Here is a 12,250-nt window from a genome sequence, read left to right on the forward strand (position 1 = left end):
ACTCAGCCTCTGCCCCTCCAGCACGGGGCAGAGGGGATAAACCCTCCTGCTGCAGTGGATCCAAGGATCCCAGCAGCTTCCCCTGGGGCCTGCAGCCCCTGAGACTGCCCTGGAGTCGTCCAGCCCTCTGTCAGAGAGCAGTGGTCCACCCCTCCATCCCCCTTTCATCATGACAGCCTGTTCCTTTGGGTGGACACAGCCCCCTTGGCAGCCGGAGTGGAGGGACTGTTGATCATGACGCTGGCTCTTAAGCAATCCAGGCCAGCCGGACTGTCCTGGGATGGATTGTGGCACCGGGCAAGCCTTCATTAACTTCCTCCGCAGGAGGGCGGAGCTGCTCCGGCACCTGCTCTGATTACTGCTCGGTTCCTGGGCTGTTTTCCAGCTCTGCACCCCAGCCTTCCTCTCTGTGAGCCGCTCTGCATTTCATCCTTTGGATGTAGAAAATGGGTCTGTCTGTAGCCTTGATGTATACGTGGATTTTTGTGTCATGTTCTGCTTATTATTTATTTACTTGTTATTTAGATTGGGCTAGATACTTTCTACTATTAACTCATGGATCCTCATGATAATCTACTTCTATCTCCGTTTTACAGGAGGAACCAGAGCATGGGAATCATATGTCTTTTCTCCAGGGACCCACAACCCACAAGCGCAAGCGCTGGGTTTCCCTTCTGCTGGGCTAACATCACAGTTGTTCTCTTACAGATTGGCCTGTGCTGCCCCTCATACCAGCCGGCTACACTCACGACCCAAAAAAAATAGCTAAAAAGAGCCAAGGGCAACTGAGATCTGATGAAAAATGAAAGCTATGATATTGATGATAGCTATATTTTCTGACACCAAACAACATCCACTGTATTTTATTACAAGAAAAGCATTGATTAGCACATTTTATTTGAGAAGGCGCACGCCCCTGCCTCCCCTCAAACGCACACGTTTCAAAGCCAAGAATCATTTGCATCACATTGTCGACCAGGATTATTCTCCTCCCCAGGAGAGGCCTGCCAAGCCTTGTGCTTCTTAGTGGCAGGCAGTGCAAGGGGCAATGGCTTGGGACTGTGGAGGGGACGTCCTGACCCGCTCCAACTCACCGACCCCTGAAAACGGCACAGCTGTGAATCTTTGTAGGTTTGTCCCCCACCATCTGGAGTGCCCGTGACTGAGGAGGCATACAGAATCCTCAACACTCCTTGCTCACAAGGGCCAAGGAACACGTTGTCATCCGTAAATTGGACCCATGTAACGTACTCCGAGTGTCCAGCCAGGCCATATGTGACGGAGTGGGAGAATTCACCTTGCCCTGGAGCAAAGCCATAAACGTGTACTCTTTTCCGGTCCTTATGATTGTGAACTGCCTCTCATCCTACTGCTGGGTGTTCTAAAAGTACATTTTCCATAGTAACAGGTGCACACCACCTACCAGAGGCTATTCTTACCGCTCTGATAAAGCTACACATCTGGTGCAATAACTGTAATAAGTTCTACTTCTTGGTTAAGTTTCTAGCACTCATGTGGTGGCCACGACCCACCCAGCTTTGGCAGGGGCCAGACAGCTGGGTTTCCTGAATTCCATGGCCTCTTCCAAGTCTTTGCAGCTGGCACTAATCTCGGTCATTCCCCAGAGCTAGGACATGGCTTTGGCTGACTACTTTCACCAGGAGAAACTTCATTTCAGAGCCTTTTCCCTGGCTTTTCCCAAGACAGCTGTGGCTACTTCACAGGTTAATGAACCAATTCAAATTAGAGCGAGGCCTGACCTGCTCCGTGCTCAGAAACAGAGGAAGCAGTGGCTGGCTGGCTCTGTGGATCCATGGGCCCTCTGTGAGATGGGCACTTCCTGGCCTCCGTACACTCCGTGCCAGCAGGGGCCACGATGGTGCCTGGGGTCCCCAGGTGTTAGTGGAAGGTCCGACGTGGTGTTCAACAGCCTTGAAAGAGCGGTGAGTCCCCTCTCCCCAGCATGCGATTATTTGCACAAACGACCATGAGTGCCTTGGGTGAGGAACCAAGGGAATCATGTAGGGTCCTCCCTTGTGAGAACCTGCCCTGCTTTCCTTACGTGGACTCGGCCCCGCTGAGAACTGGCTCAGGTTAGGAAACCAAGGGGACCGACCTCAGCCTTCTGCCCATCTATTTTTTATTTCTTTTTGATGATCTATATGAAGCAGTAGCCTTTCTGGCTGTCCATCTGTTGTGCCTGTAGGAACATCATGTCCTGTTATCTCCATACACACCGATGGGTCAGGTCCGCCTGGCTGTATTTCTAACTTTGCTGCCCATTACAGAAATTCCTTTTTCCAGCTCTGACAGCTAAATGCTACCCCTGGCCTCTGTTACTCTAAGTTCCTGTTATTTTCATCTCTACTAAGGAACCCAGTCCTGTAAGACATCTATCTCTCCCATTATTCCAGCCTACAGACGACAGCCACATGAGCCTCTCAAGGGTACTGGTGCTCCCAGCAGTGTGTCCCCTATCACCTTGTTAGGTTCACATCTCTGAGTGCCCCCAGGAACATAGCTCCCTGGTGGACGGATTTCCCAACCCTAGAGCAGAACCGTTGGAGCAGGCAGCCATCCCCGGGGCCCTTCAATCTCTAGCAGCCAATGTGCACTGCAGCTGGGGATGAGAAAGCCTGGCCAGAAAGTGAGATTGTGCTGGAATATCAACAGTGCCTACCTTACCGGCCAGCTGGTCTCACCTGTTTTCTGGATAGCAAGAGCTTCCTTGAAACCCTTCTCAAATTCAGCCTTCAGTCAAAGTCCTATTTGGTCAAATCCATTTCACAGGAAGAAAAAAAATGATAAAAGAGAAAAATGATGCCACGCATGGCTAGTGTTATCAGACACCTTGCACTTGAGAAAGATCGGGATTCTTAAACATTCTAAGTTACGCCAGCCAAGTTGAAAAGTTGGCTCAGACCAACTTCCGTATCCCCCAGCACGATTTCTTAGAACTGGACAGAAGTGTGGAAAGAGTTGGGAAATCACATTTGGGAACTAGTACTTACTGGATTTGGCCTGTTACTTCAATGGGTGAAAGGTCATCTCTTCTCTGCAATAATTCCAACAGGGCACTGCCTGGGGTAAGCACAGAACCTCTTCCTCCCTGCCACTTCTGCTCCTCTTCGGTGGTCGTGTTAACTCCATGGTCCATTCCAGGTAAAGGAATCTGGAGTTCAGGATTTCTGAAGCCTGGGGCTGGGATGGGATTAGCAGGTAAGTGCCCGTTTCTGGGTCACGTAGCATCCTGGCAGCCTGTACTCGCGGTTTGCTGTAGTTGTGTGCACAGTAATAACATGGAATCGCTGCAAACCAGGAGCTCTGGCAACAGCAATAGACCCTCACATCGCATGTGAAATGTGAGGAGCTCACTTTTCTGCAAAAGAAAGAGGCTAGAACTGCAAAGCAGCTTGGAGAGAAGGAGCTCACACGCACGCCCAGACAGAAGGCCTGACTCGCACACACCGTCTTCTGGAACTTTCCCAGGATATGTGTGGATCTTGGGTCTGGATGTGTATTGGCAGAGTTATTTTTTCTGCAACAAGCTTTGGTGTTACATCAGTGTGATTGAAGTGAGGCTTGGAAGCACTCCCTTTGGGGGGGGGGGTTCACGCCCCTGACCCTGAGCCTGTTGGTGCTGCTCACGTGAGAGGAGAAAGGAGAAGGCTTGGGATTCACCTCCAACTCAGCAACTGCTCCCCAGGCCACGTCCAGCTCTCTGGGAGCTCAGAATCCCAACGACTTCCAAGGACTCCTCCGTCTTGCACAAAGTGCAGCCGCCCAGAGTCCTGAGAGGTTGGATATGAGGTGGGCGGAGCACAAGGCCCCTGGAAACAGCCCCCAGTCCTGTGGTGCCACTGCCCTCCTTCCTGATGGGCTGGGCAGGGGGTGGGGGAGAGACACCACCCAGAGTATCTGAAACCCCCACATGGGGTCTTGAGCCAATGGAGCCACTCCCAGACGTGGTAGCAGCCAGCAGGCAGTCCAAGGAAAGCGAGGTCACCAAGCAGGGGCCTTGCTACCCTGTCCTGGGGGCACAAGGGATCCTGCTTGCTAGGTCTAAGTGTCAAAAACTGGGCTTTAACCTCTGAGGACTTCGGGCCCCCATCAGCCCAGTGAGACCACGGTGAGATATGGGAGTCAGGCATCCTTCCCGTCTTTCCCGAAGAAGCACGGGAGGTAAGCCGCTGCATTTCCCGCCCACTACCCGCTTGGACAGGCATGCCCGCTGCAAATCTTTGAGGAAAGGACAACAGCAGTAGAGAAAGGGCCCTGGCTCTGGCCCAGCGTCCCCAAAGAGGTCGTTCTGGTAGCACAAAGGACACTCAGCTCCTCTGCCAGCTCCCTGGGCCGTACAGCTGGATCCTGGGACTGAAGGACCCTGTTCCTCCGCCATGGAGACGCAGGAGGAACCTGCCCGGGAGCACACAGGGCACAGGGGCCTGCAACCTCACCTCTCAGTGCCCCCAGGCGGGTGTGTCAGTCCTCAAGGAAGCTCTGGGACCAGCACTGCAGCAGGGCAGCAGCCTCTACCCGGCACACTCGTCTGCATCTCCCAGGTAGCAGGCAAAGCGAGGACCACATCACCGGCCCCGAGACCCTGCAAGGCCACCGCTGCAGGAATCTAGAACACACGGCCTCTGCGTGAACCTGCGAGGACGCAAGCTTGCTTCTCCCGGGGAGGCTACGGAGAGTTCAGAACAGGACCCGTGACCTGCCTGGGTCAGACCCGGAATGCTCTCCCTGTGAAACCAGAGATTCTCACACACGAGGACTACCAACAAACCAAATGGCGATTTTATACAAACCTTAAGAACTGTATGATCGTACAGGTGAAACGAAGTCTTGAAGTGTGAAATCCTTTTGTCTGTGTGGCAGTGACAAACTTGGCTTGTGGAAAGACGACGTTGAGAATGAAATGTGATGGACTGAGCGCCTGCAGCATCCCTGCATCCCGCGTTCTCGGCCATAAACTCCGTGTGAACTGAGAAAAGTCCCGGGGAGGAGTTCCTGGACTGTGGGTTCTGCGCCTGGACAGCCAGGGGCCCTGGCACTGTGCATGCAGTAGAAAGACCATGTACAGATGACCGGGGCGGGGGTGCAGGGAGGACAGAGCCAGTGGGAATATCACCCAGGACTCAGCAAATTAGGCGTTACTGTCAGGTGTGGAAGCGCCATCTCTGGTTGGCCAAGCAGCATTGAAGACTGGAGCTTAATCCTCTTTTTCTGGGTCCATCAAAGAGCTGGTGCCTTGTTCTATGTAAAGGGTGGGAAGGGCTCCCCAGATCCACTGGTGAGTTCTCACCTGTTCCAATATACGGGGCTGGTAGCCAGTTTTAATTTTCTTTGTGGAGGTTGGAATTTCTCAGGATTTGCGTCCGAGAGTTGGGAGGCAACTCCTATTTGTGCCAAAGCAGCAGAATCCATAGAGCAAGTGCAGAGCCCAGTGCATACCACTGTGTGTGGTGTGCACCCACCCGAGCTCCCATGATGGAGAGCTGGGCTGTGACGCAGCCCTGTGTCGGGTGAGGCCAAGTGGGGTGATGACTCAATTGCAGTTCAGAAGTGTGTGGTGCCCGGACATCTGGTGAACTCGGGAGGGCCCAGAGTGGCCTGTCCACAGGCTTGCCGCCCTGCTGTGCTCCTGCGGACGAGGTCTCCTAACTAAACCCACTGTTTAGCCAGGGACCAACGTGCGACTTTGGCTGGTCCTTGAAGAGCAGCTGTCCGTTTCCCACCAGCCAGCTGGAGACTGCGATTGCTCTGACCCAGGGCCAGCGAGCCGTGGCTCTTCTCCTTGGTGCAGAGACCCAGGTGGCATCACCGTTCTCAAGAAAGGGATGACCCCTCTCCCAGGAGAACGAGCACACATCAGAGGCAACAGATGCTTACGATTCTTGCAATTGAGCCTCTGGCTTTGGTTCTTAGTCTACCTTCGCGTTAGGATCATCTAGGGGAGGGTGTAGAAAATACGGCGGTCCCAGCCCCAGGCCAGGGCTAGTCTCACCTGGGGTGCAGGTGTTGGTATTTTTTAAGAATACGTAAATCTGTGCATCAGAAGCATCTGGGGACTTTTAAAGCCGTTGTCTAGGCTGATTAGATTGCTATTTCCTCTTCAGATGGAATAATAGTTCTCGAAGACCATCAAGTGATTCCAGTGTATGGCTGAAGTTCAAGTTCGCCGGAGCAGAGCCTGGTTGTTTGAACACAGGGATATTCTGTGTCAGTGTTGTTATTGGTCTTCGAGTCTCTCCTGAGAAAGATTAACAGGGGGCAGATACCTTTGCTGGAAAATTTCCTATCCACAGACTCTTGGCTGCGGGCCCTGAATTCTGTGTCTGCGGCCATCCCAAACCAGCCACACATACCCCAGGCTCCAGGGCTGCTTGACTGGTGAAGACTCTCTCAGCTGGACAAGGATCAAAGCCAGCATGGATAAGATCTCACTCTTGCTGCAGAATGGCTTTGGAGGTAGCCTCAAACTACCTGACTCTCCCGCCTGTATTGGGTGTCATGAATGGTATGGAGTGGATATGGAGGGAGTGTGTCCTCAAGAGGTTCATATGTTGGAGGCCCGATCCTCCATGTGACAGTGGACAGCTGGCGGGTCCTTTAAGAGGTGAGCCTAGGGGATGGTCCTTAGGTCATTGGGGGTGTTACAGATTGGCTGGGACTTGGCTCCCCTAAACTAATGCTATCTTTAAACCCTGCCTTCTTAATGCTAAGGGTTGATGGACTAAGGGTGCAGACTTGATCTAACTGGAGTGTCTGGGAGGTGAGTCTGCTGGGAGGTGCTTGGGACAGTGGGGGCGTGCCCTCAGGGGGTGTTTCTTATGAGAGGTGTGGTTATTTTGGGCCAAGTTCAGCCTAGTCCCTCCACTCTGCTTGCTGACTCAGCATGTGATGGTCCCTGTGCACCCACTCCACCACTGCCAGCTTCCCCCATATGCCAGAGAGTGGGGCTGCCTGATCCTGAACTGGGACCTCCAAACCGTCAAGCAAAATAAGCTTTCCTTTCCCTTAGAGCTTCTCTCCGGTACTTCAAGTAATGAAACACCTGACCCATACGGGGCCATGCCCTTGGAAGGAGGGATTAAGTAGTTTCCCTGGGACCCCGAGTTAGCTCTCACAAGAGGGTGTCAGAAAACAATAAATTGACCAGCTCTTTGGCTTCCTTTCTGGCAATGTGATTTCTTCTCTGCCACCACTGTGATGTCATTCACCCCAGGCCCTCATCAGAACTCATGCCCGCACCGTGCCCTTGAACCTGCTGAGCTGTGTGCTAAGTTTGTATCCTTTATCAAGTTCCCCAGGCTCAGGTAGTTCGTTACAGTAATAACAAATGGACTAATTCAATGTGTTGGTGTTACTGCATGAGATTCCGTGGGCGCTGCCCCCTGCAGTTGTACAAAAAGTGACCCTAAGGTGTGCAATTCATGCCAAAGCAAGGAATCAAAGTCTGATTTAGCTTGTGCAGAGTGGAAGGACATAGACCATCCGTGACCTTTGGGCAGACCCCAAAGCAGGCAGTCACATGACAAACAGAATGGACGAGGCCTGTGGGGTCAGAATGGCTTGCACATTATCGAGCATAGACCACGTAGTTTACATACAAACTGAGATTTGCTAAGTTCTGATGGCTTCCATCCAAACCAGCTCAGACTGGCCATGGGGGCTCCAGGAAGAGCACAATGCACACTCCATTCCCGGCTCTCAGGCCAAAGTGGGCCTTTGTGAAACACTGCAGGGAGGCCGGCCCTGGGTGCCACAGAATGAGTTGGAGAAACTCTACTTGCCCATGACATCAACGGGCCCTCAGGCCTCTTCCTTCCATCTGGCTGCCCCGTTGTGTCATCCCACCCAGAGAGCTTCGGTGAGAATTGGGCGGAGGACGCACAGCCCCCAGCAGTCACAGCTGCTGGAGTCCCGGAAGCCATGCACATGTCCCAGAGATCGCCAGCTCCCCTGGCAGCTGTCCCAGGGACACAGCCCTGAGGATAAAATGTGTCTGAAGTCCCAGTGCTGCCACTCCTCGCCCTGAATGTCTTCCTCCTCTCCTCTCTACCCAGATCCCAGGGAGATGCCAGGCTGGCTGACTTTTCAGAGCTGACTCAGCAGATGGACTGACACTGACGCTGGATATCCAGTAGCAGGATTGGCAGCCTTCCCTGGGATGCAGGCAGCCTCAGCTTTTATCTCTAGCCTGGAGCAGTCAGAGGCCCTGGACAAGCCTGACCCAAGATCGGTCATCAGTCACCTGATAAGAGGCCCTGTCTCTGCCGCCTTGATGGACCCAGCATCTCCCACCTGCCTTCCTCATTCGTTATTCTCCCACGCTTACAGTGAAGTTGAAGTTATCTGTGAGGCCAGAGATCCTGTCCCAGTCTTCCCCCGTGTCCACTGATTTATCACACGTTGGATAATTACGTGTTGGGTGAGTGGAAACATGGCTATTATTCCGTGTAGGGAAAGATTACGGGAGTCTCTTCAGCAAATATTAGCACACAAGCAGGGACTGTTCTGGGTGAGAACATCAGGTTACACAGCTGGCACCAGACGTCTCCGTGGTCCTTGTTGTGAGCCAGGAAGCTGCCATGTGGTGCTGACAGGGAAGTTTCTAGAAGCCACGTGGCTCTGAAAGCATGAGACGCACAGACCCACGGAGATCTGCCGCTTCGGGGAGCTTCTGTTCTGGCCCGTGGGGAGACTGACTGTAAGGGCCACTGCAGCTTACTGCTGCACCCGTAAACAAGGGTAGGTTCTGTTGGCTGGAGATTGCCAGCCCATATGGGTAACGGGGACTGAATCACTCTCGACACCTTGGGAAAGAGTCTGGTCTTCAACACACTCCATGAAAAGGTCGAACAATAGGTTCCCTTTGGAAAACCTAGTGGATGAAATGTGCCTTGTGCATGAGAGGTCTAGTCATCAGGACCATCTGGTAATTTAACAGCCAGGACCTCAGATTCTCAGGGGAGCGGGCCACCCAGGGGCCAGTGAGGCACTGCCTGTCTGAGAAGTCTGTGAAAGTCTTGGCTGGACATTTCCAGCTGTCCTGTATACAGGTGGCACTTCCCCCCCCCCCCCCACCGCCTCCTCTGCCTCAGATTCTCATTCACATTCAATCTTTTAAAAACCAACACCTGTCCTGAATCTACACCTCGCTTAACCTGTTTGTTTGTTGCCTTTCACAGGCCCTCTGGAGGAGCCAAAGGCGGTATCGAAGTAGAAATTTTCCCAAGTCAGCCCCTCTCGTGAGACGCAACACCGTCTTCCTCCCCAGAAGCGCTGTGCTCCTGAGGGGTGACTGTTCCCTCTCTGAAAGAATTCTGGGTGCTGTGTACACTCTCCTGGATGTGAAGGACCAGAAAGGAATGTGCTTTTTGTTGCCTGTGTCTTGAAATGGTACGATTTCATACACGCCCCAGGATACACTGTCTATTGTCCAGGGTCATCTGAATGACTGTGAGCGAGCTTTTGCTCCTTCAGGTTTCATTACAGTTAGATAGTAGGAAAACTACTTCTCTACATGTGGGTTTGAGTGGAAGATGATCCTTCACCTTGTTATGCATGTGTTTATGTGTTCCATAAGCATTGCTTTTCCAACTTTGGCCCCCTTAAAGCACCTGCATCTATTGCCGAAGCATAATCCTAAGATCTGGTCATCTCCATAGCAAATGGCTGAATGTTCAAGGACCTACGTATAGTGTTGCATGTAAAGTAGCAACCCTGAAGGTGCAAACTGAAAAAAAGTGGGGCACTGGGGAGATGGAGGCTGAATTACAGTTACTGAATTGAAAGGCCATAAGATAAGATGTGGTGCATGGAGAATAAGGCATGTGATGCGGCTTTGCAGAAAGTTATATAATAACCCCCTTTCGCCTGTGATATATTCTGGGAGATGGAGTAGAAACCCTTTCTGAAAGAGGAAAGTTCCAAGTGTATGGTGAACCTGTTTCTATTTTGTGAGTCTGGCCTTTCCAACTTCCTCCCAAATATTTCTACCTGGATGTTCCACTGCCAGCTCAAAACCAAGGTGTCTGAATGAGAAACCATCTTCCTCTTGCTCCTCTTCTAGACTTCAACAACGGTAAAATCGTCTTTAGAACCTCTTTCTTGTCTCTTGTGCTTCTTGCCTACGTCCTGGAGAGTTTCCTTCATGATATCTCACACGTTTATCATTTTTTTCCATTCCCATCAATTCCACTCTAGGCTGACTCCTTATACCAAGACCATCCAATCAACCCACACTCAGTGCATCTCAGCTGGGTGTCAGACCCTTGGCAGCACACTCAGGAAGCCAGGGAAGGGGTGAAGAGGGGCCAGATCAGTGCACATTCAGGAAGGGCTGATACCTGACTGATCACTTAAGTTGAATATAGGTTTGCTGGGCAGAGAGACAGTGAGGTCATTTCAAAGCCCTATGTCAGTCCAAAGTATTGTTTTTAATGTCATTTCCAACCTGCTAAGATTTCACTGATTCCTGTAGACTTTATTCTGCGTTTGACCTTAAACTAGCATTAAATCCCTCCACATACAACCCCAATAGAAGGATCACGTTCCATCAAACACAGACTACCTATGCAAATCCATAGAGCTACTTAGGTGTTGGTGAACCTGGAGAGACATTGGAGCCCCCACACATTACTCATGGGAACCTAAAATAGCTCAGCCACTGTGAGAAATGGTCAAGTGGTTCCTCAACAAGTTAAACATGGAATTCCCATATGACCCAACAATTCCACTCCTGGGTATAGGCCTCAGTCAGAACTCGCACATGTGTTCTAAAGAGCGTTCTTCATAATAGCTCGAGAGTGGAAACAACACAAACTGATCAGTGGGTAAGCACAGCATGACACAGTTACACAAAGGAAGGGTATTTTCTTTGGCAATACAAAGGAAAGAAGAAATAACACGTGCCACTACATGCGTGAACTTTGCAGACATAATACTAATCTAAAGAGGCCAGTCACAAAAAGCTGCACATGAGATGATTTCTTTTTTTATAAAATGCCCAGAAGAGGCAAATGTATAGACATGGGGAGCAGCACTGTGGCACAGTGGATTAGGACGCCCTCGCAATGCCAGCATCCTGCATTAGTTACAGTGTTTGTTGGGGTCCCTGCTGCTCTACTTCCCATCCAGCTCCCTGCTAATGCTCCTGGGAAGGCAGCAGGTGATGGCCCCAGTGCTTGGATCTCTAACACCTGTGTGGGAGACCTGGATGCAGTTCCAGGACTCTGGCTTTGGTCCAGCCCAGCCTTGTCCCTTGCAGCTATTTGGGGAGTGAACCAGCAGATGGAACAACTCTCTCTCTCTCAGCTTTCCAAATAAATAAATCTTTACAAAATATTGTAGATCATGAGTAGTTACGATGGTGGTGGTGTGAGATAGGAATGGGTATTGACTGGTAATGGATATGAGGTTTTCTTTAATGGGGAGAGAAAAATGTTCTAGCAGTGGACTTATGTGATAACTTTAGTCCTGAGAATCTCCCAAAACCGGAAACTCTAGGTGGTGCATTGTATGATAGGTGAATCATACAGAAGTTGTTTCAAAAAATCCCAGAGTGAGCATTTCTGCTGATGGGTGTACAAAGAGCCGTGCTGAGAGGTCTGAGACAAGTCCCATCACACGAGGCAGACGGAGTGTCAGAATTCATGCTCACAAAGTATTTTACAACCATTGTGCAGATTCGTTCTCACAGCTACACCATGAGACATGGTTATCATCCCCTTTCTCAGCTGAGAAATCCCAGGCTCCAAAAGTCCCCATCTCAACCGGGAAGGAAGCAGTCACTCCTGGCATGGCAGTCAGGACGGCTCCCACGCTGCTCCTCCCCACACCAAGCCGCCTACCCTGGCAGTGGTGATGCAGAGGCGATGAGGGAGCTAAAGTAGAGGCTGAGGGCCTCACTCCTTTTGTGGCTGATTCAAAGTGAAAGATAGCTCGTTTCCACCCATGGACTGAAGTTCCGTGGTTCTGTGGCCACCTTCCCGTGGAAGCGAACACCTACCACGTGTGACCTTTTAGTGTGGAAATAGTATCTTAGAGATCCCTTCCCCTCCTCTCAAGCCACGCTAGGACTCCAATTCCTTGAGTGCTGTGAAATTCACACGAGCAATGCCATCATTTCTTACGATTCTTTCACATAATAATTGCAAATCGGACAAGACCATAAAACCCACCTCATCTCAATTTCTCCTTGTGAAAAATTCCCTCGATCTCCCACACACTGCAGAAAATA

General features: G+C 51.2%; 1 long non-coding RNA gene across 9 annotated transcripts; it reads left to right on the forward strand.

The window, feature by feature from the left end:
* Positions 1-1,687: 1,687 nt before the first annotated feature.
* Positions 1,688-10,431, forward strand: LOC108176894 (uncharacterized). Of its 9 annotated transcripts, none has more exons than XR_011387558.2 (5): positions 1,688-1,943; positions 3,074-3,219; positions 6,123-6,622; positions 8,073-8,757; positions 9,198-10,431. It is a non-coding gene; the product is annotated as an uncharacterized LOC108176894 (long non-coding RNA). The 9 variants fall into 9 exon arrangements; XR_016231398.1 differs by having other exon boundaries at positions 3,074-3,162; XR_016231394.1 differs by having other exon boundaries at positions 1,690-1,943; positions 8,073-8,437; positions 9,198-10,429.
* The last annotated feature ends 1,819 nt before the right edge of the window (positions 10,432-12,250 follow it).

Source organism: Oryctolagus cuniculus, chromosome 3 (genome assembly GCF_051225735.1).
Source record: "Oryctolagus cuniculus isolate XC-2025 breed Fujian yellow rabbit chromosome 3, ASM5122573v1, whole genome shotgun sequence".
In the NCBI taxonomy this organism is placed as follows: domain Eukaryota; kingdom Metazoa; phylum Chordata; class Mammalia; order Lagomorpha; family Leporidae; genus Oryctolagus; species Oryctolagus cuniculus.